The 24,831-nt window shown below is 48.2% G+C and overlaps 1 protein-coding gene across 1 annotated transcript in view; it reads right to left on the bottom strand.

Moving 5' to 3' along the window:
- The window catches only part of TBC1D5 (TBC1 domain family member 5), a 1,704,599-nt gene that overhangs the window by 59,810 nt on the left and 1,619,958 nt on the right, over nt 1-24,831 (bottom strand). The gene's annotated exons all lie outside the window — the stretch shown is intronic.

Below are 24,831 nucleotides of genomic sequence, written 5' to 3'. Positions count from 1 at the left end.
GCCTACTCTAGTCAGAAACCACACTCAGCAACTCTGGGCATCAGCTTGCCTCATCTTCACAACGGCCCCCCCAGACCGCCGGGGATGCTTGGTAGCACCTTAGAGATACCCATCAGGGACCATCTCTCAGGGTGAGCCAGGACGGGTTCCCCAGCGGTCGAAGCGTGGAGATACTCCTCCGGGAGTCGATTCCTAGCGCTATATAAACCCACAATTAATTAATTAATTAATCAACGGAATTAGAACTGCAACGTACAGAAAGGCGACGTCTTAATCCACCCTGATCGCAATAATGGTACTACCCGGCTGACTTATGTATGATCTGTTATGTATGATGAAATATGCCAATTATCTTTCAAATGTGTATGTGATTTATTATTGGTCAGTAAAAATACTTAAGAAAAAATATATATTAACGTCCACAGGCTGTGCCCTCGCCACCATCTAGTAGAATATGTATTTCCTGTGCTCCATGGAGACCCCTCCAAGGTCCCACAGCAACCGACTGGGTCAGGGCTGCGTTAAGGTCACTGCAGGCAGATGCCTTGAGGGGCCACCACAAGAGGGTGCCAGAGTGCACCGGAAGTCCTTGCCAGAGAAGGAGTTCCCATATAGCAAACTAAGTTTGCCTGGAGCTCCAGAAATCCTTGCACCACACACAAGTCAGATCTACGTGTGGATATCAAGAAGGCTGGACAAGAAGTTACTTAGATACTATAAGTGAGTTATGGTGCTTTTATTTAGAAAAAAGCAAACAAAAAAATACGTGGGTCCAGTGCTCACTGTGCCACTGGGCTCAAGCTGTATCCGACTGAAGAGGCTGAACTAGGCCGAGCCTGGCCTTGGGCTGCTTGTGTCCTGGTTCAGGGACGGCCTGGCCTGGTGGTTCGGGACAGACTCTTCCTATTGGAGCAGGATCAAGGCTGATTTGCATATGGCTGGGCCCAATCTGAGCTGGCAGGGTGGGGAAAAAAACGATGGACTCTGATGTGGGCCTGAGTAATTGCCAGAGACTATGATTCCCTCCACCCATCACTTTTTTGGTATTGTTCATTGTGATACCCTAAGTGCGACGGGCATACCCAGACGCGGTTCCTGTGCTCACTGTGCTACTGGAACCAAGCTGCACCAGAAGGGAGAGGAGTTGGCCTAATGGCTAGGGCACTTGACCTCGGACCTGGGGAACTGGGTTTGAATCTCGATAATAACACCTAACATCCTGTGATTCTGGGCAAATCACTTAATTTCCCCGTTCCTAACAAAAATGAATGTGTAACGTAACTGGTGCTATGTAAAGCGCTCTGATACCCGATTCTGATTCGGGTCAAGTTCGCGCTATATAAAACTCTGCAAAACAAAAAAAAGAGGCTAAAACCTGCTCCGGATTGCTTGTGATCCCGTTCAAAGAGGACCGGGTTTGGCATCTCAGGCTGGACTGGTCCTAACGGAGCCGGACCAAGCAGGATTAGAAAATACCTGGGTCTAATCTGTGGCAGCGTGGTCAGCAAAAAAATACAACGATGGACTGCAGCCAGAGTGATCATCAGTAGCTGACATTAATTCAAGCATTCCATCCATCACTTTTTTGTAGTTCACTTGGAAAGGGCATATTTTTGGTTGTGAACTGTCAGGCCCACTCTGGCCCCTTACTTAAGCGCACACAAGAAATATGTATTCATTCTATTGGGGACAGTGGTTTATATGGACTAGATGAAGGTAAAAAAGTAAGTGCAGCTGTAACCTTTAGCTCTGAACTATGCAGAACAATTGGAGAAGTGGTGATAGATGAACACTGCTGTCAACTTGGAAACACGGCAATTACCAGAAAATGTAGAAAAGTAAGACAAATCCACATTACGATCTTTACTTCTGTACATTTGCCAGTAATCGCTCTATAACCCGAGCTGACAGCAGCACTTAGACATTAACAGTTCGAATTTTCTGTACAATCTAAAGTTCCATTTAACTGGTTGACTGATAATTATAAAGTGCCATAAGCGTTCTGTGCCCTAAAAAGGGAATATTAGGAGAGTGCAGAATTAAAATTATGCTGGAGAGTTGAACATTTTGAACTTGAGGACAAAGTTTTCAGAAAAAAAACAAAAAAACAACAGCTTCTGCAGAAAAAGTTCCAAGAAAAACTTTCTTTTCTACTTCTACTGGTATGTGTTTTTCCTCCTGCAAAATACATGTTTGTGTTTTTTTACATGCTTTATAAGTTTAAACTTTGCAAAGTTCAGGAAAGCCATGCAATTTTAAAAACCCAAGGAAGCTTTAAGACCAGCAGTTTTCCATTGTTGCAAACCACAATTACAAAAATCTACAACTCCATCTTAAATGACACTCCTTTCAACACTTGACCCCCTACAGCCTCAACGGTCCAGCCTCCATTGCAAACCTCAAGCACCACGTTGAACCCCTGATAGATTTGCCTTTGAAATGCAACACAGGCAGCTCCAGATAATGGAGGATGTCAACATCCCTTTCCTGATCCATATTTGGAAGGAATTCAGGCGGGAAAATTAGTTGAATTTGTATGTGGGGCCCCATTTAGCCAGCACAACCCCCAAGGTGGAGAACGTGATGTGGAGCTTAGTTTTCATTTCTCTCCATCTTGGTTTGAGAGGATATTAGCCATTTAGGGTCAGAGTAGTGCCCCTTACCACAGGAAGTGGTAACTTAGAGGAAGTAGACACCGTAAAGGTAGGTAGCCTACTCAATATTACCTGTCACCCTCTTTAACACCCCTAAATGCACTAGTTACTACTTGTGTAACGATATATCTGTAAGAGACATTAGTTAGTGATAGATTCCTTACCTTAGAATATCCCCAGGCGTCAGACTGGATCCGGAAACTTTTGCGTAGCAATACCCATGCGCGTCGGTAGGCGTCATACGCGGCTCTGCGTCCGTCATCGCCGTTGTTAGCGCCGGAAAGACGTCGCCGGAGTACTTGGACGCCGCCCTCACGCGTGGACGTCAGTTCTTATACAAAGCTTTTCCGCGCCAGATACGCAGAGCCATGATAGAACCAACACTGGTGCCATGAAACTAGGGCCCTGAAAGGGGATGAGCTTAACCCTAGATATCGGTTCGCAGAACGGGGAGGATGGGTGGGTCGGTAAGGAATCTATCACTAACTAACGTCTCTTACAGATATATCGTTACACAAGTAGTAACTTGTGCATCTGAAAGACACGTTAGTTATAGATTCCTTACCTTAGAATAGATACCCCAGCAATACCAACCCCGGTGGTGGGTCTGCGAACCAATAATCACACCAGAAAGTCCTGGAGGACGGAACGGCCAAAGAAGCCATCCCTCCGGACTTGACTGTCCAGGCAGTAGTGTCTCGCAAACGTGTGCAGTGAGGCCCACGTAGCTGCCTGACAAATGTCCTGCAAGGGGACTCCTCGGCCCAGGGCAGTAGTAGTCACCGTGGCCCGAGTGGAGTGGGCCCTCAGCCCAACAGGACGTTCCTTTTTAGCCAAAGAGTAACACGCCTGGATGCACAAGACGATCCACCGAGAGATGGTCCGCTTGTGCACCGCCCGTCCTTTCTTAGCGACCACGTAACCAACAAAGAGTTGGTCATCCACCTGGAACTGGCGTGTGCGATCCAGATAGTAAGAGAGCGCACGTTTTGGGTCCAGACGGTGGAGCCTCTCTTCCTCTTTCGAGGGATGCGGAGGCGGAAAGAAGGTGGGCAAGGTGATGGACTGCCCGATGTGGAAGGCTGTGACTACCTTGGGCAGGAAAGAGGATCTTGTCCGCAACACAACCTTGTCCGGATGGACAGAAAGGAAAGGAGGTTTGGAAGAAAGAGCCTGGAGCTCACTCACTCTCCTGGCAGAGGTTATGGCAACCAGGAAAGCAGTCTTCAGAGTAAGAAGGCGGAGAGGACAGTTATGAAGTGGCTCAAAGGGAGCGCACATCAGATAAGTAAGTACAAGGTTCAAGTCCCACTGAGGCATCACGAATGGAACAGGAGGGAACATGTGTGTGATGCCCTTCAAAAACCAATTTACAATCGGGGACTTGAACAAAGATGGCTGATCAGGTAGCCTGAAGAAGGCGGAAAGGGCAGAAAGGTAGCCCTTGATAGTGCCCAGAGCAGAGCCCAGCTGGGCCAGAGAAAGAAGGAAGAGGAGAACCTCAGAAAGGGGGGCAGAGAGTTGATACATAGCCTTTGCTGTGCACCATGCCACAAATATGTTCCACCTGCAGGCGTATACCGACTGTGTGGTGGGACGCCTGGCTGCCAGAATGACATTACAGACTTCAGGAGGCAAGTCAAATGGCCTCAACTGTCGCCGCTCAATCTCCACGCTTGGAGGTGGAGACTGGACAGGTTTGGGTGGAGGACCGTCCCCTGCTGCTGTGACAGAAGGTCCTCCTGAAGAGGCAGACGAATCGGGGATCGACAGACATGCTGAGTAGCTCTGGATACCAATATCTTCATGCCCAGTCCGGAGCCACAAGGATAACCTGGGCCCGGTCGCGCCTGATCTTCAGCACTCTGGGCAGAAGTGGTATAGGTGGAAAGGCGTACAATATACCGCAACTCCACTCGTGATGAAAAGCGTGTCCGAGCAAGTGCGGCCTTGGAAATTCCAACGCGCAGAACTGATGACATTGCACGTTCTCTTCTGTGGCGAATAGATCTAACCAAGGCTCTCCCCACTGCTGAAAGAGGCCCTGCGCCACGTCCGAGTTCAGACACCATTCGTGAACCATCATGCACCGACGGCTGAGTTCGTCCGACCTGGCGTTCAGAACACCTGCCAGGTGTTCAACTACCAGGGTCACGCCCTGATGTTCCGGCCACTGCCAGAGGCGCACAGCATCCTGGCATAGGGTCCACGACCCCACCCCGCCCTGTTTGTTGCAGTACCACATGGTGGTGGTGTTGTCCGTGAACACCTGCACTACACTCCCCCGGACAGAGGGGAGGAATGCCTTCAGTGCAAGCCAGATCGCCCGCAGCTCCAGAAGGTTGATGTGGAGCTGGGACTCTGCCGGAGACCAAAGGCCTCTGATCTTCGCCTCTCCCATATGGCCCCCCCAGCCCTGGAGGGACGCGTCCGTCACAACTACATGCTCCGGTTGGGGTAGGGAGAGGGATCGCGGTCCGTGAGCCACCACTGCAACTGTCTTGCAGTGCCCTCCGAGATTAAGACATGGTCAGACAAGTTGCCCTGATGCTGGGACCACTGAAACTTCAGGTCCCACTGCAGAGCCTGCATCCGCCACCGGGCGTGATGCACCAGAAGGATGCAGGAGGCCATCAGCCCCAGAAGCCGCAGCGTCACCCTGACCGAGACTCGGGATAAAGGCTGAAAGATCGGAATCAGAGCCTGAATATTCCGAACCCGCTGTTCGGGAGGATAAACCCGAAACTGCGCAGAGTCTAGAACTGCTCCGATGAAGAGGAGCTTCTGAGAGGGACACAGGTGTGACTTCGGCACTTTGATGGAGAACCCCAGCAGGTGCAGGAGGTAGGCCGTAGTTTGGAGGTGGCTGACGACTGTCTGGGGCGAGCCCGCCTTCAACAACCAGTCGTCGAGGTAGGGGAAGACTGAAACTCCTAACCTGCGAAGATGAGCTGCGACAACCGCCATCACTTTCGTGAACACCCATGGGGCGCTGGTAAGGCCGAAGGGGAGCACGGTAAACTGAAAGTGCTCGTGGCCTACCGTGAACCGCAGGTAACGCCGGTGGGCCGGCAGGATTGGGATGTGGAAATAAGCGTCCTGCAAGTACAACGCTACCATCCAGTCTCCTGGGTTCAGGGCAGCTAAGACATGAGCCAATGTCAGCATTTTGAACTTCACCTTCCGGAGGAAGCCGTTGATGTTCCGTAGGTCCAAGATAGGGCCCCCTTGCCCTTCTTGGGTACCAGAAAGTAGTGGGAGTAACAACCACACCCTACTTCCGGCCCAGGAACGCGCTCGATGGCCCCCTTGGCCAAGAGGGCCGTAACTTCCTCTTGCATAAGTTGCAAGTGATCCCCCGACACGCGGTGGTATTGCCGTGGCATGGCTGGAGGGGTTGCCTCGAAGGGGAGGGAGTAGCCCCTTCGGACGATTTGCAGCACCCACCTGTCCGACGTCACAGTGCGCCAGTGGAAGTGATGATGGCGAACCCTGCCTCCCCACTGGCGTCACATGGGCCTGAAAGCATGGACTAGGAGGGTTTTCAGGCGGATGCTGCAGGGGAAGGTGTGGACTGGCCTCGCCATTGTCCCCGACCGCCGCCACGGCGGTTTCCACGGCCGCCACCACGCTGTGTAGTAGCCTGCGGTGCGTGGCTGGCAGCACATGTGGGAGCGTCCCTTCCTTGGCCACGAAGGGAGCGAAAGGCACCCGTTTGCTGGCGTGGGGCCGAGAGGCTCAAGGACTTGGCAGTAGCCCTGGAGTCCTTAAAACGCTCAAGCGCATGGTCTGCTTTGTCGCCATAGAGGCGACGGACATCAAACGGCATGTCCAGAAGGGTGGCCTGGACATCAGCCGAAAAGTTGGCGATCCTCAACAAGGGGTGGCGTTGAACCGCCACCGTTGTTGCCATCGCTCTGCCCAGTGAGTCTGTGGTATCCAGCCTACACTGGATGGAATAGCGTGCTGCATCTCGACCCTCCGCAAGGGCTTGGGCGAGTTCAGTCCGGGCCTCCTCCGGACATTGCGGCAGCACGTCCGCGACCGTGTCCCACAGAGTGTGGGTGTAGCGGCCCAAGAGGGATGTATGACGTTACAACGCATACTTTTACAACGCCTACCATTACAACGCAGTTTTTACAACGCAGGATCCATTACAACGAAGTACCATTACAACGCATGTATTTACAACGAAAATACCTTTACAACGCATACCATTACAACGTAAATATTGGTAATTTTATAATATTTTTTTTAATGTAAATTAATTAAAATTAATATAATTTAATTTAATTAATTTTATTTAATTGAATTAATTTTATTTAATTTAATCAATTTAATTTAATGTAATTTAAATTTAATTGTATTTAATTTTTACCCTGTATATAAATAATATATTATATTTAATAAAGAATATAATAATTTTAAAAAAATACCCCTTTACCCAAAAACCCAAAACTGACCCTGAACCCTAAAAATACCCCTTTACCCAAAAACCCAAAACTGACCCTGAACTCTAAAAATACCCCTTTACCCAAAAACGCAAAACTGACCCTGAACCCTAAAAATACCCCTTTACCCAAAAACCCAAAACTGACACTGAACCCTAAAAATACCCCTTTACCCAAAAACCCAAAACTCACCCTGAACCCTAAAAATACCCCTTTACCCAAAAACCCAAAACTGACCCTGAACCCTAAAAATACCCCTTTACCCAAAAACTGAAAACTGACCCTGAACCCTAAAAATACCCCTTTACCCAAAAACTGAAAACTGACCCTGAACCCTAAAAATACCCCTTTACCCAAAAACTGAAAACTGACCCTGAACCCTAAAAATACCCCTTTACCCAAAAACTGAAAACTGACCCTGAACCCTAAAAATACCCCTTTACCCAAAAACTAAAAACTGACCCTGAACCCTAAAAATACCCCTTTACCCAAAAACTGACCCTGAACCCTAAAAATACCCCTTTACCCAAAAACTAAAAACTGACCCTGAACCCTAAAAATACCCCTTTACCCAAAAACTAAAAACTGACCCTGAACCCTAAAAATACCCCTTACCCAAAAACTAAAAACTGACCCTGAACCCTAAAAATACCCCTTTACCCAAAAACTGAAAACTGACCCTGAACCCTAAAAATACCCTTTTACCCAAAAACTGAAAACTGACCCTGAACACTAAAAATACCCCTTTACCCAAAAACTGAAAACTGACCCTGAACCCTAAAAATACCCCTTAAAAAAACCCAAACATATAAAATATAAAATGTAATTATATACTTACCAATACTTACGTTGTAATGGTATGCGTTGTAAAGGTACCTGCGTTGTATAAAAATGCGTTGTAAATACATGCGTTGTAATGGTTTTTGCGTTGTAAAAATTTCGTTGTAATGGTAGTTCGTTGTAAAAGTTGCGTTGTAAAGGTTGTTTCCCGCCCAAGAGGCATGCGGTATTGACTGACCGCAGTCCCAATCTCAGGGACGAGAACACCTTCTTACCGAATTGCTCGTACCTCTTGGATTCCCGATCGGGCGGAGCCGTTGGGAATGCGGTCTGGGAAGTAGAGGCCTGGATAACCAGGCTCTCGGGGGTGGGGTGGGTGGACAAGAAGCAAGGGTCGCCCGGAGCCGGGCGGTAGCGTCTGGCCACGTTCCTATCTACGGGCTGACCTGTAGCGGGCTTAGACCAAGTGCCCAAAAGAACGTCACACAAGGCCTCATTAAACGGCAGCAGAGGCTCAGCCGAGCTTGCCTGCGGTTTAAGGACCTCAGTGAGGAGGTTAGTCCTCACGGCCGCGACGGGGAGCTCTAGGCCCAATGCCTTGACCGCCCGCGTCAACACTACACTGTAGGCAGCCCCCTCCTCCGTAGCCACGGTTGGAGGGGAGACAAAACAAGTGTCTGGCGAAGTGTCCAGTCAACTGGCATCCCCAAGCTCATATGTCCAGTCCTGTTGAGACTGACACTCCTGTGCCAGAGGGTCCACAGACCCCTCCCAATCTCCCTCGTCACCCATCACCTAAAATTCAGGTTCAACGGATGGGGCCGGTTCGTGGAAGTAACAGTCTCATACGACGTCGAGAGCGGCGCCCAGCGGCACCGTTCCGGTGTCGGAACCGAATCAAGTGCAGGATCGGGGACAGCCCGGATCCGGATCCAGTGAGGGCCTGCGGCGCCGGGACCGAAGTCGCCGGCGGCGCCGGGGGCGAAGCACCCGACCCGCTGGGCCCGAAGGCGCCACGGAGCCCGGCGTAGGAGGGAGAGACCTCATGGCCATGAGGTACCGCTCGATCTCCTCTGGCGTCGCATCGTGCCCAGGGACCGGAAGGTATGGGGAAGGTTGCGACGCCCGCGACTCCGTCGGAGCCGCCTGGGTGGTGTCACCCTAATCCCTGGCCGCGTCGCACGAGTGTCGGGGTGGGTCGGAAGAACGATGACGCCTTTCCGACTTCTCATGCCTCTTACCTGAGGACCTGGATCCCATAGACCGATGCCGACTCTCGGAACTACGAGGGCTCCGACCCCACGACCGGTCCCTCGACCTCCTGTGGGACCGGCACCTTGAACGGCGCGGGGCCGACTGCCGGAGCTCAAGCTGCTTGCGGGACCGCTCCCGCCTAGCCTTAGACGCCAGTGCCAGGCAGTCGGAGTAGGTTCGGTCGTCGTGGTCGAGGCATAGACACTGAAGACACCGGCGATGGGGGTCGGTAACCGACATCAGTCGGCTACACTTGGAGCAGGGTTTGAACCCGGGCATCCCTACAAGCACCGTAGGAGTCGAGCGACTCGAGAAAAAACAGATCAAAAGATCAAAAAAGTTAAGTCAAAAAGTGACTAAGGGGTAGAGCTTCTCCGGATCTGCGCTAGCTGGCGCGAAAAAATAAGAACTGACATCAGCGCGCGAGGGCGGCGTCTAAGTACTCCGGCGACGTCATTCCGGCGCTAACGATGCCGACGACGGACGCGGAGCCGCGGACGACACCTACCGATGCGCAGGGGTATTGCTACGCAAAAGTTTCCGGAACCAGTCTGACGCCTGGGGATATTCTAAGGTAAGGAATCTATCACTAACGTGTCTCTTTCAGATACAGTATCTAGGTGGCATCCCTGGACCCTGAACTTGGATTCGACGGACACAGAGAAGAAAAGGACAAAGAAGTGCTGCTGACCCGAGGACTGAAGCCATGCTGCAGAAAACAGGCACCAAACCCTGCCTGCTGCCTTAAGGACTCAACAAAGATACTGTGCTGTCTTGTCATGTAACTATGAGGCCTCCAAGCACCCCAGAGCTCCTCCAGCCTTCTACAAATTACCAAAGAACTCCCTTGGAGTGGAGGCACCGCTCCTCTGAAACTGAACAGCAGAATTCAGTTTTACCAACTTGCTGCTCCCCGGCGACTCCGATGCAGCACCCAAACCAAAAGTGGTACACCAGCTATGGAGGTTCAGTTCAGTCTCCCCCACCAAGTTTGGGGACACCAGGACCAACCAGAGCCATGCCGCAGCAATACCCAGAGTAACAGACCCTCTAGAGCATTCACCAAGAAGAAGAGTCCAATTAAGACTCCAAATGCCCAGGAAGCAAGCACCCATCAAGGGACGTTGACACCCCTGAGACCCACTTCATGAGTAGCCCAGCTGTCCAGCGCCTCTCCAACCTGGCTGCTCCTGACCGCGAGGACATCTTCACACGCATCGCTCGGCTGACCTATCTGCTCTGCACCCGGTCTGATTAGCCTTGGTAAGGATGATCCAGCTGTGCTACTGAGGCCCTTGAAAACTGCTCTCTAGAGTGTGACCTCCTCAGACTAACCTTTAAGTCCCCTTGTGCACCACAAATAGAGTGTTAGTGTTATGTACGCTTGCCTCTGTTTACCAATCAGGGACTCCCTGGACTCTCTTGCTTCGATTTAGTGCTCTATATAAAGAGACAGCTTCCTACAGTAAGGAGTGTGATTAGGGCAAGGGTGAAGTTTAGTGGCAGTGCTAGGAGAAAAGTTAGTGCTGCAGGAGCATGTAGAGGCTGGGTTACAGCTAGGGTCAGGGTTAGATGCAGAGGGTGAGGAGTAAGATATGATTCAGAAAAGGGGGTGGTGATGAACAGAGTGTCTGAATTAAGCAGACCACTCTTACCCGGTCCAAAGATCAGGGCTTGATCCATCACCGTTATTTAGCTCACTGCACCATCCCAGCTCTGTAAGTAAGGGCAAGAGTGATGTTTATGGGCAGTGCTAGGAAAAAGCCTAGTGCTACGGGAAGCTGTAGTATAGGGTTAGGGTCACTATATTGATGTGATGTTTTGAATATTTAAAGGCACTGTAATGGTAAGAATACATTAAGGTGACTACACAAAGGCTGGAACATGTACATGCTGCATATGTAGTGAGAGCCTGTAGGACAAAGGACAAGGATCCCTGTAGAGAACAGCTCCTCACTGCAGGTACCACAGGAACCTGCACCCTGCCACTGCACAACCCGTCACTCAACAGCACCCAAGCTGCTGAAACACAGCGAAGGAGCAGTGACGAGCTGAGAGCTTCGGCTGCGGATTGCCCCGATTCCATTGTGGGGGCAGAACCAAAGCTACAAGCACTTAAGAAGAACTCCCCATATGGACTGACGCAACTTGAGGTACACCGACCTCAATGCAGGAGTACTTGGAACTAACGTATCCGACCAAGGTCTCACCCGCACCTGATTCAGCAGGAACTTTAACAAACCTCAAATCCCAGACATTTGCCAAAAACCTACAGCTCTATAAAGTAACATGGAATGGTTTCAAACTACTACATGAAAAATTATCAGGTTTTTTTCTACTGAGTTAATGCCATATCGCGCATCTCTTGTATTTCAGAAAGAGGGCTCCCACCTCTGGAGCTGGAATGCGTGAGGGGGTACAGATAGCTCAGGAGCAGGGTCAAGCATCTTTCTGGTGGTCTGCCATTGGATGTAAGCTCTCTATCTTGAGCACAGAGGAGCACAGATTGCTTGCTTCCACAACACTTCTTTGAATTTCTATGCCCACTGCCTCTTCTGCTCTGGCTCCTGATGGTCTGTCCATTACACCTCAGCATGAGGCTCCTCAGGTAAGTACTTGATAGGAAAGATACTCTTCCTTCCACTGGAGAGGAGTGGGAGATGCTTATACAGAGAATAGTCAATAGTTTATTGTATATGATTACTTAAAATCGTTACAATTTACAAATCTTTTGACATAAGCGAGCTGTGCAATTTTTTAAAATCCGTGCCACATTAATAATGCACCTCAGATGTTACTAACAATTTAAACAAACTTTCAAAAGTTCATGTTATTCCGATTTTTCAAGGAGCTCAGGTGGCTAAAAATTGCCCCCAAAATTAATTAACCAGGGCCTGTTTAGCTAAAATGTGTCTATAAAAGATGCTGCACTTTACATTTTAGTCGGCTTATTACCTGGGCTTGTGAAGTGGAGCCATGCTTGAATTGGCCCATGCCGACCTTATTCATGCTTCTTCGTTTTCCTCTAAATCGGCTTGCTTTAAAAGTTTCCTTACTTTTGCCAGATATTTTAGGCCCCGGCAAGCCAAGATTGTAGAGGACCCTTCCAACCAACGTATCACTGCTTGCCTGCATGTGCGAATGAGTTTGAACCTTATGTAAAAAAGACTTCCGATCGCTTTTACAAGCAGCACGTGCACTCAAGCAGATCTATGGCACAATGGTGTTATCTGTGAATAGACCGCCTGCAAACGAGTCTGCGTTAAGCATAGAACACATTTTGAATAGTCTCCGAAGCATGGTTGTAATTTGTTCAGGACGTCAGGAGACCTTCCTATAGTGTTTGCTGCTGGCTGGGTGTGGAGGGCTCCTCGAAGTTGTACTACCGTTCTTCTGATGCCAAGCAACGGAAACATTTCTAATATAATTGTCTGAATGTTTGTTGATGGTGATTGTGAAGGGTGGGTTCCAATCCAAAGTGTTGCCTCTTTCCCCTTCTTCCCGCCCCCGTCTCTGTCGAGCTCGATAGCATTAACCCCTTCGACGCTGGTAAATGAACCATTCCGTCATCAGTCACGGTTGAGCTGTGCTGATGACGCGATGGTTCCGTCACGACCACACCCGCGATTGGAATGTTCAGCACAGCGCTGAAATTCCTGCCGCACGGAAGCGGTTAATAAAGGGAGAATGTGGCGTAGCAGCTACAGCTACCGACTTTGGGGGCTGGTAAACCAGGTTCGAGTCTCGGTGTCGGAGCAATAGCCTGTGATTCTGGGCAAATCACCTCATATCCACTTGTCACCAAAAACGAATGTGTAGTTGTGCAATGTAACTGGGGCTCAGGTAAAGCACTACAGTACCTTTGAGTTGAGTTCACACTTTATAAAACTGCAAAAAAATAAACAGTACTTTACACTAGGACTCATTCCGTTTTAGGTCTCGGCTAGACAGAACATGCGAGGTCACCTTAGTGCTGGTGTTGAGTTCAATCTCCCACTCCTTATGAAACCCAAAAAAGCGCTAGGACGTGGCCTGCGCTGGCCACATCATAGCACTTTTTTTCAGTGACTTTCAGCCATGCTGAACAGCATATGTTCTGCTACACAACATGGCTAAAAGACATACACATTGACAAAGCCAATAGCGCTCGGATTGCCAAGACCTATTGGCTTTGCCAATGCCTCCTTTTAGTGTCCGAGAGCTTCTCTTGCGAACACAGACACTCACTGATGAAAAATACCATTCGAGGTCGGTGAGGATTAATTTTCGTCTGTGACTGCATGAATGTTTGGTAATACCAGAAGAGGTTTGGCTGTTTCTTTGAGGGGTGTTGCACTATTTGTTTGTTTACAGAGACCGGGGAGAAGCACATGAGGAAGACAGCAACATGTAGTGTGTGGGGGAGAGGCAGATGGGGGAGGGAGTAGCAGCACGGGGAAAGAAGCACGTGGACGAGAGACAGCAACTGAGGTGCAGAGAAGCACAGATGAGTAAGAGTAACATGGAACGTGGGGGAGGCAGCTGGAAAACATGCCCTCCACATGGAGTGCTTAAGCAATAAGAAACAAGCATTTACAATGCAATGGTCTCGCTTTTGCCAAAGTTAGAGCTATTGGCATTGTAAATGACAATATTTTTATTTATGTGTTGGTTTTGAAAACAGATAAATAAATGGCATTGTCATTTACAATATCAATAGCTTAATCTCTCGCAAATGCAAGACCTATTGCATTTGCACCCACACACACACCCACACAGACTCACACCCACAGAGACACACACACACACAGAGCCCCCCCACACAGAGCTACACACACAGAGCCACACACACACACAGCGCCCCCCCCACACACACAGAGAGCCACACACACACAGAGCTCCACACACACACACACACACAGAGCCACACACACACACACAGAGCCACACACACACACAGAGCCACACACACACACAGAGCCACACACACACACACACAGAGCCTCACACACAGAGCCCCCCACACACAGAGCCCCACACACACAGAGCCCCACACACACAGAGCCTCACAGACACAGAGCTTCACACACACAGAGCCCCCCCCACACACAGCCCCACACAGAGCCCCCCACACACACACACAGAGCCCCCCCACACACGCACACAGAGAGAGAGAGCCCCACACACAGAGAGAGAGAGAGAGACACACACACATACAGAGCCCCCCCCCCCCACACACACAGAGAGCCCCCCCCACACACACACACTCAGAGCCCCCAAACACACACACACAGCCATACACACGGAACAGAGGCCAGAAAAAACGATCACAACAAGGGAACAGGGGGGGGCACACAGAGCCCCACACACACACAGAGCCCCACACACACACACAGAGCCCCCACACACACACACAGAGCCCCCCAAACACACAACTCTCAGTTCCCTGTAATGCAAAATTCCAGCCAATGGGAAGAGGAGAGAAAGAAAAGAGAAAGAACCTAAAAAACACCCCCCACCCCCGAATCCGGGCTTGAACGGAGTGACGCCCTTCTCCTCCAATGGCTGGCCTTCGTTTAGGAAGCCAGCCAATGGAGAAGAGGGGCGGGTTCAAGCCACCACAGTCCAAAACATAAGATCTCCCCCTGCTAGATTGCGCAAGCACAGCCTACGCAGGCTTCGACCTAAAAAGTAGCTCTCTAAAAGTAAGCAGTGGTAGGAAACAAGCAAAAGGAATATGCTGCAGGAGAGGGAGAAACACAAGATGGGAAACGAAAGCCTTTGAATAAAAAGTAAGCAAATGAGCGACAATAACGCCGCCCAATGCTAAGCTTGGGGAGGGCTCTTAGGCCACTGTAAATTCTTTGTAGGTCGACAATAGGAATTTTGCAGCCAGAGAGATGAGCTGTCTGGTAGACTCGACCTAAAAAGACACATTTCATTCCTAGAGCCATTCTCTGCTCTATGACTGTGTCCCGGAGATGGCCATGTACCCATTCAGGAAGGCCCTTCACCCTGGTATCCAGGGGTGTGCACCCAAGTGCAATGTTTTGAATTAAAAGCTCAACGTATTGCCATGATGTGAAGGCAGCCCCTGAGAAACGTGACTCAGAGAAGGACCCATCTGCAGCTCTCAGGCAGACCCAATCACTGACTGCTGTGGCAATGGGCGGGGCTTGCTCAGTGTGCTGCACGTGACCTGCTGGAAAGGGACCCCTCACCCCATAACCCAACATGCTAAGTGACCAAGCGTTGCAAGTAGCATTCACCTAATGAACGAGCCATAATGTGCGACCACCTCCCCCGACCCTGCCCCTTTCAGCAGTGAACCAGGATAGGGGAGAGGATGTGGCGTAACGTCCAGAGCTTCCGACTTTGGAGGTGGAACCAGGTCCGAATCTCGGCGCGGGCTCAATATCCTGTGATTCTGGGCAAATAACTTAATCTCCATGTGCCTGCCAAAAATGAACGTGTCCATCTGTAACAAAACTGGTGCTCATGTAAAGCGCTCTGATACCCTCGGGTCGTGCTCGCGCTATGAAACTGCAAAAAAATAACAAGGCACCTGCGGAAGCCCGGACTCTGTCCGTCATTTCTAGCGGATGTTTCCACATTTTGAGAGTGACCGGGGTTTATGGCCTCCTTGTGATCCGCGCAGCGACAGCAGACAGGCAGACATCGCCCACGATAAAGGGCGAGTCGCATCAGGCGCCGGGACGCGGCCCTTCATCCAAGTGCATGAAATGAAACGAAGGAACAGCCCACGAGGGGTGATTCAGAAAGCTCGAGGGGCCGTCGGAGCGATGATTCAGTCACACATCAGAGGAGCCTCCCCCCAACTTCCTCCAAATGCCACAAATAAAACATCACACGTGTACCAGAAAGGGAGAGGCGACTGCGCAGAGAGACAAAGATGGCGCGAAAGCCCTGAACGCATCTGGGCTCCGGGACAAGGAGCCCAGGAGGCCGAGGGGGCATCTTTACAGCTGATGCTTAAAGAGCCGGAAAGGGGGGGCTTAATCAGAGTGATACCTACAGGAGTAGTGCAGAGAGAAGGAAAACTGAAATATGAAGCACTACACCGCGTCGCCAGGGGACGTAAGAGCAATGGGCCTGCGAAAAGAATGCCCCACTGTACCACCGAGGAAGCAGGTGAATATCACCTTTACTAGAAACACGTCAAGGGCCGTCTTCTTTCCTGGTTACGCCTTCTATCCTGAAGTCACTCCTGCTTTTCTAGTGCCTCGATTGCTCACATTGTACATCCATTAAAAAGCACTTCCTTTGACTAAGACAACAGAAAGACAAGCCCTTGACATCATCAGCAGCCACGATGCATCTATCAGTCTCTCTCCTGTCCTGTATCAACAGGTAACTGGAAGACGTGCCTGACCTCCTCAGACTGCATCGCTCTGGAACAAACAGGTTGATCCTCTGCAGACCTCCAGGCAGCAGTGCCCTCAGCCTACCCTGACACCTGCAGTGGTCTCTGACTGACCCCTCTAACACCCCGTATATGCTCGGTTCAGAGAGCAAGGTCTTAGGCCACATGCTCTGTAATAGCGCCCCCTACAGTCCAACATGAATGTAAAGGTATGCTGAATTACTATGAAGGTCTTCCCTTCCTACAGGCTCCCTCCCTAGCCAATAATCTCACTCCTACAGGGTGTCGAGGGACAATCAGAAAATAATGCAATCTTTGTGTCAACATTCAAGGAAGAAGAAATGTAAAATTCCACAGCAAACTTTGTTATGCACGCCCTTGAAAGCTTGGAACTCTGTCTTGGTTGGGTTTGCCGGACTCCTCGCTTATATGTTAAGGGAGGTCTACGCCTTTCCAGTTCAGGTGCAACAAAAAGGACTAATGCCTTCCAAAACTCTATTAGGGCCTGCAGAATGTCACTCATTTGCTGTGCTGTTGAACCTGGTTCCTTCTCATTCCCCGACAGGCATGTAGAGCACCATGCCACCCTTGCAGGTAGGCTGCGCTATATGAACAAGCTACTTACCTTCGGTAACGCCTTATCTGGTAGAGACTCTGTCTAGCCGCAGATTCCTTACCTTAGAATTATCTCCAGGTGCAAAACTAGAGCCAGACATTTTTCAGTGAGCAGTACCCCTGTGCGCCAGTTGGTGCGTTGTTTGGCTCCGCGTGGCATTGCCAGCATCGTCCACAGCGGAAGTGACATGCACGGTGCCTATATATCCGCCATCCCATCGAGCTGGCATCAGTTTCTTTTCGGAACTTTCAACGCCAGAAGCGAGCCACGAAGAGTACTGACCACTGTTCTTTGAGACTAGGGCCCGACAGGGGAATAGCCCTGAGTCTAAAAATCAGTTTGCACAGAGGGTGGGAAGTCACCAAAATGGCCACTTCCTTGGAACTAGTTTGGCGCCAATCGAGTCCTGCTCTGTCATCTCTGCCAGGTCCACCTCCCACACTCCCTTCAACTGTGCAAAAAGACAGGGGCGCCTGGACACCTGGGAATCCTGGGTGCCTTTCGAGGGGTATGACTGAAAACCATCACTATAGCATAAAATAACCAATTGAATTGTACGATTTACACATATGCAAAGTCATCAAAACTCTAACAAGCTGCGCGGGCTGTCTGGAGCAGACTGTAAATGCGGAACCTCTGCCGGGTGTAGGCATGGGACGCGCACCTGCAGCAGCTTCAAGATAGACCTTGAGTGTCAATCGATCAAGAGCTTGGAGAGCAGATCAATACCTCTGGCACGGAGAGCCCTTTGCATTGATTGAACAAGACAGAAGTGGAATGGGCCGTGTCTTGGCTCACAGAGCTCATTTGCCATTAACAATTGTTGTCAACTAGAGTGATGCTGAACATGGGCTCAAAGCCCACACCAGAGATTAGAGACAACAGGACGGCATCCTTCCACCCACTGCCACCCGCATCAATAAACAACAACGGTTACTACACTCACCAACAGCACAGCGAGATCAAACGCGCCTCTGAGAATACAGCAGGATGGCATCCTTCCTCCCACTGCAACCCGCATCAATGAACAACAACGGTTACTACACTCAACAACAGCACAGCGAGATCAAACGCGCCTCTGGGGATACCGCAGGACGGCATCCTTCCACCCACTACAACCCGCATCAATAAACAACAACGGTTACTACACTCACCAACAGCACAGTAAGATCAAACCCGCCTCTGAGGATACAGCAGGACGGCATCCTTCCACCCACTGCAACCCGCATCAATAAACAACTACGGTTACTACACTCTCCAACAGCACAGCGAGATCAAACGCGCCTCTGGGGATACCGCAGGACGGCATCCTTTCACCCACTGCAACCCGCATCAATAAACAACAACGGTTACTACACTCACCAACAGCACAGCAAGATCAAACCCGCCTCTGAGGATACAGCAGGACGGCATCCTTCCACCCACTGCAACCCGCATCAATAAACAACTACGGTTACTACACTCTCCAACAGCAGAAAGAGATCAAACCCGCCTCTGAGGATACAGCAGGACAGCATCCTTCCACCCACTGCAACCCGCATCAATAAACAACGGTTACTACACTCAGCAACAACACAGTGAGAGAAAACGGTGCACAGACATAATATCGACTCCAAAATATCGTTTGGACAGAATATCGAGTTTGAAATATCGTTTGGACAAAATATCGACAGGACAGAATATAGACAGCCAAAATATCATTTTTAAGGTAAGTGAAGTAATATCGACTGTAAATAATATAGAAAGTGAAAATATCCAAGTATATAATCTAGATAGTAAAAAATATCGTTTTTTAAATAATATTTAATTATTTATAGTGTTTTTTCATGTTATAATATGTGTGAAAAGTGTCATTTTATGTTATAATTATTTTTAATTAATGATTTTTTTAATTATTGTGTAATTTTATTCTGTAGCGGGTTGTGGGTTTATAGGGGAATAGGGTGGGAAGTAATTTAATTATATGTAATTAAATATGTAAATTTATTAATTGGTAGTAGTATTTAATTAATTGGTAATTAAATAATATTTGTTAATTATTTAAAATTTAAATGGTAATTAATTTAATTTAATTGATCAATTGCTAATTATGTAAATTTAAATAATTTATTTCCTGTAGCGGGTTGTGGGTTTATAGGGGAATAGGGTGGGAAGTAATTTAATTATAATGAATTAAATATGTAAATTTAATAATTGGTAGTAATATTTAATTAATTGGTAATTAAAAAATATTTGTTAATTAATTAAAATTTAATTGGTAATTAATTTAATTTAATTGATTAATTGCTTATTATGTTAAATTAAATTATTTATTTCCTGTAGCGGGTTGTGGGTTTATAGGGGAATAGAGTGGGAAGTAATTTAATAATAATTAATGAAATAATAACATTTATTTAATTGTATTTAATATAAAATAATTGTAAATTAATTTTTAATTATCAAATAAATAATTGGTAATTAGTTATAAATTAGTATTAATAGGTAACTAATTGAAATATTTATAGTTAATTAGTAATTTTAATATATTATTATGTTATATTAAATAGTTAATCATTTTTAAATAAATTTATATTGATATTATTTTGTAATTTATTTATTAATATATGAAGTATTTACTTTCTCTAATGTTGCACCCACTGGAGTGGGAATAGTAATTTTAACCCCTACGCTATCCTACGCTTTCCCTACTGTTGCACCCTTTGGAGTGGGAATAGTAATTTTAACCCTTACGCTATCCAACGCTTTCCCTACTGTTGCGGGAAACATCCTTTACAAAGAAACTTTTACAACGCACTACCATTACAATGAAACTTTTACAACGCAAAAACTATTACAACGCATGTTTTTACAACGCATGTTTTTACAACGCAGATACCTTTACAACGCATACTATTACAACGTAAGTATTGGTAAGTATATAATAATTTTTTTAATGTAAATTTTTGTAATTTTTGGGTAAAGGGGTATTTTTAGGGTTCAGGGTCAGTGTTTAGTTTTTGGGTAAAGGGGTATTTTTAGGGTTCAGGGTCAGTTTTTGGTTTTTGGGTAAAGGGGTATTTTTAGGGTTCAGGGTCAGTTTTTAGTTTTTGGGTAAAGGGGTATTTTTAGGGTTCAGGGTCAGTTTTTGGGTAAAGGGGTATTTTTAGGGTTCAGGGTCAGTTTTTAGTTTTTGGGTAAAGTGGTATTTTTAGGGTTCAGGGTCAGTTTTTAGTTTTTGGGAAACGGGGTATTTTTAGGGTTCAGGTTCAGTTTTTGTTTTTTGGGTAAAGGGGTATTTTTAGGGTTCAGGGTCAGTTTTTAGTATTTGGGTAAAGGGGTATTTTTAGGGTTCAGGGTCAGTTTTGGGTTTTTGGGTTAAGGGTTTTTTTAGGGTTCAGGGTCAGTTTTGGGTTTTTGGGGTACAGGGGTACAGTGTAAAAATAAAGTAAAATTAAATTTACATTAAATAATTTAATGAAATTAAATTAAAATATATTACATTAATTTTAAATAATTTAAATAATTTTTTTTATTATATACTTACCAATACTTACGTTCTAATGGTATGCATTGTAAAGGTATCTGCGTTGTAAAAACATGCGTTGTAATAGTTTTTGCGTTGTAAAAATTTCGTTGTAATGGTAGTGCGTTGTAAAAGTTGCGTTGTAACGTCATATATCCACTGTTGCACTCTTTGGAGTGGGAATAGTAATTTTAACCCCTACGCTATCCAACGCTTTCCCTACTGTTGCACCCACTGGAGTGGGAATAGTAATTTTTACTCTTTTGTATTTGTACGTTAATAATATTGGCTATTATTTAATTACATTTTGTTACTATATATATATATATGTTTTAAGAAATATGAATAAAAAAATATTTTTTTACTTTCATTAATTATTTAATTATTAAAAGTTATTTTAAGTATTGTTAAGTATATTTTAGTAATTAATTTTTTATATTAATGTAATTAAACATTGTTTTTATTAAAGTCGATATTTTTTACAACTATATTTTTGTAAACGATATTTAAAACTCGATATTTTTGTACTTACCTGTTTGTACATAGAAAGTCGATATTTTGACAGTCTATATTTTGTCAACGATATTCTTGAAGGTCGATATTTTGTCACTCAATATTATTTCAGTGATCCAGAGAAAACCTGCCTCTGAGGATACAGCAGGACAACATCCTTCCACCCACTGCAACCCGTATCAATAAACAACAGTTACTACACTCACCAACAGCACAGTTAGAGCAAACCTACTTCTGAGGATACAACAGGAAAACATCCTTCCACCCACTGCAACCCTCATCAATAAACAACAACGGTTACTACACTCACCAACAGCACAGCGAGATCAAACGCGCCTCTGAGGATACAGCAGGACAACATCCTTCCCCACCCACTGCAACCCGCATCAATAAAAAACAACGGTTATTACACTCACCAACAGCACAGTGAGATCAAACCTGCCTCTGAGGGTGCAGCAGGACGGCATCCTTCCACCCACTGCAACCCGAATCAATAAACAACAACAGTTACTACACTCACCAACAGCACAGTGAGATCAAACGCGCCTCTGAGGATACAGCAGGACGGCATCCTTCCACCCACTGCAACCCGCATGAATAAACAACAACGGTTACTACACTCAGCAACAACACAGTGAGATCAAACGCGCCTCTGAGGATACAGCAGGACGGCATCCTTCCCCACCCACTGCAACCCGCATCACTAAACAACAATGGTTACTACACTCACCAACAGCACAATGAGATCAAACGCGCCTCTGAGGATACAGCAGGATGGCATCCTTCCACCCACTGCAACCCGCATCAATAAACAACAACGGTTACTACACTCAGCAACAACACAGTGAGATCAAACGTGCCTCTGAGGATACAGCAGGATGGCATCCTTCCACCCACTGCAACCCACATCAATAAACAACAACGGTTACTACACTCACCAACAGCACAGCGAGATCAAACGCGCCTCTGAGGATACAGCAGGACAACAGCCTTCCCCACCCACTGCAACCCGCATCAATAAAAAACAACGGTTATTACACTCACCAACAGCACAGTGAGATCAAACCTGCCTCTGAGGGTGCAGCAGGACGGCATCCTTCCACCCACTGCAACCCAAATCAATAAACAACAACAGTTACTACACTCAGCAACAACACAGTGAGATCAAACGCGCCTCTGAGGATACAGCAGGACGGCATCCTTCCACCCACTGCAACCCGCATGAATAAACAACAACGGTTACTACACTCAGCAACAACACAGTGAGATCAAACGCGCCTCTGAGGATACAGCAGGACGGCATCCTTCCCCACCCACTGCAACCCGCATCACTAAACAACAATGGTTACTACACTCACCAACAGCACAATGAGATCAAACGCGCCTCTGAGGATACAGCAGGATGGCATCCTTCCACCCACTGCAACCCGCATCAATAAACAACAACGGTTACTACACTCAGCAACAACACAGTGAGATCAAACGTGCCTCTGAGGATACAGCAGGATGGCATCCTTCCACCCACTGCAACCCGCATCAATAAACAACAACGGTTACTACACTCACCAACAGCACAGCGAGATCAAACGCGCCTCTGAGGATACAGCAGGACAACAGCCTTCCCCACCCACTGCAACCCGCATCAATAAAAAACAACGGTTATTACACTCAGCAACAACACAGTGAGATCAAACGCGCCTCTGAGGATACAGCAGGACGGCATCCTTCCCCACCCACTGCAACCCGCATCACTAAACAACAACGGTTACTACACTCACCAACAGCACAATGAGATCAAACGCGCCTCTGAGGATACAGCAGGACGGCATCCTTCCACCCACTGCAACCCGCATCAATAAACAACAACGGTTACTAGACTCAGCAACAACACAGTGAGATCAAACGTGCCTCTGAGGATACAGCAGGATGGCATCCTTCCACCCACTGCAACCCGCATCAATAAACAACAACGGTTACTAGACTCAGCAACAACACAGTGAGATCAAACGCGCCTCTGAGGATACAGCAGGACGAAGTATTAATTTTATTCTGTACTAAAAAGAATTTTATCAACCGTGGAAAGATAAAACGCAGAATCCGAGCTTGACTGGATTCAAGGTTATGCACAGATACCTGAAATGAATGTGTTGACTCTCAAATGTATTCTCTTCGGTCCTAGGGAAAAGGTATAAAAAGAAAAAAACAATATCTAAACAAGCATTTACAATGCAACGGTCTCGCCTTTGCAAAAGTTAAAGCTATTGCATTGTAAATGACAAACTTGGTATTTATGTGTTGGTTTTGAAAACAGATAAATAAATGGCACTGTCATTTACAATGCCAATAGCTTAATCTCTCGCAAATGTGAGACCTATTGCATTTGCACCCCCACACCCACACAGAGCCACACACACAGAGCCACACATACACACACAGCCACATACACACAGAGCCACACACAGAGACACACACACAGAGCCACACACAGTCACCCACACACACAGAGCCACACACAGAGCCAAAAACACACACAGAGCGCCACACACACACACACAGCGCCACACACACACACAGCGCCACACACAAACACACAGCGGCACACACACACAGCGCCACACACACACACACAGTGCCACACACACACACACACAGTGCCACACACACACACACACAGTGCCCCACACACACAGCGCCACACACACAGAGCGCCAGGTGTGATGGTGAGGGGGTGTGAGGGTCATTGAGGGTGTGTGGGGGTGAGAGGGTGAGTGAGGGTGTGAGAGGGTGAGGGAGGGGGTAAGAGGGTGTGTGAGGGTGAGAGGGTGAGAGGGTGTGTGAGGGTGAGGGTGTGTGTGAAGGTGAGGGGGTGTGAGTGAGGGGTGTGGGAGTGAGGGGGTGTGAGGGTGAGGGGGTGTAAGGGTGAGGGGGTGTAAGGGTGAGGGTGGGTAAGGGTGAGGGTGGGTAAGGGTGAGGGTGGGTGAGGAAGGGTGAGGGGTGTGAGGGTGAGGGGGTGTAAGGGTGAGGGTGGGTGAGGGTGGGTAAGGGTGAGGGAGGGTGAGGGGTGTGAGGGTGTGGGGTGTGAGGGTGAGGGAGGGTGAGGGGTGTGTGAGGGTGAGGGGTGTGTGAGGGTGAGGGGTGTGTGAGGGTGAAGGGGTGTGAGGGTGAGGGGGTCTGAGGGTGAGGGGGTCTGAGGGTGAGGGGGTCTGAGGGTGAGGGGGTGTGAGGGTGGGTGAGGGGGTGAGTGAGGGTGAGAGGGTGAGAGGGTGTGTGAGGGCGAGTGAGGGTGAGTGAAGGCGAGTGAGGGTGTGTGAGGAGGGTGAGTGAGGGTGAGGGGTGTGTGAAGGTGAGGGGGTGTGTGATAGTGAGGGGTTGTGAGGGTTTGTGAGGGTGAGGGGGTGTGAGTGTGAGGGGGTCTGAGGGTGAGGGGGTCTGAGGGTGAGGGGGTCTGAGGGGTGTGAGTGTGAGGGGGTCTGAGTGTGAGGGGGTCTGAGGGTGAGGGGGTCTGAGGGGTGTGAGGGTGAGGGAGGGTGAGGTAGGGTGAGGGGGTGTGAGGGTGAGGTGGTGTGAGGGTGAGGTGGTCTGAGGGGGTGTGAGGGGGAGTGGGTGAGGGGGTGAGGGAGGGGGTGTGAAGGTGAGGGGATGAGGGAGGGGGTGTGAAGGGATGTGATGGTGAGGGTGTGTGAGGGTAGAGGTGTGTG

This window comes from Lissotriton helveticus, chromosome 10, assembly GCF_964261635.1.
Source record: "Lissotriton helveticus chromosome 10, aLisHel1.1, whole genome shotgun sequence".
In the NCBI taxonomy this organism is placed as follows: Eukaryota; Metazoa; Chordata; class Amphibia; order Caudata; family Salamandridae; genus Lissotriton; species Lissotriton helveticus.
The sequence above is the reverse complement of the archived record's forward strand: the minus strand, read 5'-3'. Positions and strand labels throughout refer to the sequence as shown.